Source organism: Carlito syrichta, unplaced genomic scaffold, assembly GCF_000164805.1.
Source record: "Carlito syrichta isolate Samal-C Ts95f unplaced genomic scaffold, Tarsius_syrichta-2.0.1 Scaffold176193, whole genome shotgun sequence".
Taxonomy (NCBI): Eukaryota; Metazoa; Chordata; class Mammalia; order Primates; family Tarsiidae; genus Carlito; species Carlito syrichta.
Window position 1 is genome coordinate 1 of NW_007120289.1, and position 778 is coordinate 778.

At 35.9% G+C, this 778-nt stretch overlaps 1 pseudogene; it reads right to left on the reverse strand.

Moving 5' to 3' along the window:
• Positions 1-5: 5 nt before the first annotated feature.
• Positions 6-768, reverse strand: LOC103252894 (annotated as a pseudogene).
• Between the last annotated feature and the right edge of the window lie 10 nt (positions 769-778).

Consider the following 778-nt stretch of genomic DNA (forward strand, 5'->3'; position numbering starts at 1 on the left):
GTCTCCAGCTCTTCAGCAGCATAGTTGATGTTTTCATCTACTTTGGAAAGTTTCTCCTCTTTCTCTAACAGGTAATTTTCCTCTACTGTTAATTTCCTGTGTAGCTTCATTACACTTTCTTGATACAGTTCAGTCATTACTTTAAGTTTCTGTTGAAGCTTCTGATTCTCACTTTCAAACTGTGTGTTTTCTGACTGTAAAGATGCTTGTTCAGTCTGGAGATTTTTAATAGGCTCCGCAAAATCTTCCTTTGTTTTATCTACTTCAGACAACTGAGTGTAAATTTGGTATCTTTCTCCTTCTAGAGTTTTTAAAGAAGAATTTAACTTAGCAGCATGAATCAGTTTCTTCAAAGCTCCTTTTCGCTGTTTATCTAAGTGAGCACCATTTTCTGATTCACTCTTCAATGTTTCTAATTCCAGGTTATCATCATCTGTTATGTCTTCTTCAAGCACAGCGGCCCAATCTTTCATCTGTGGCAAGCGTTCAGTCTGAGACTTGATGTGATTTTCTTTATCCTTGAGAACTTGTTCTGTGTGTACTTTAGAGTCTTCAGATGTTATTTTCTGTTTATTAAGTTCATTCACTTGTTCTTTCCATACTTCAGCTTCTCGTAAAAGCTGTTTCTGCCTTTCCTGAAGTTGAGAATTTTCATTCAAAGCATCTTTTAGTGTTCTCTTAAGTCGTTCTTCATTCATATGAAATATCTTCAAAGGTTGTTTTGGCTTCAGCTACTTGTAATTTGACAGTCTTTAATTCATCTTCTAGGGACTGCACC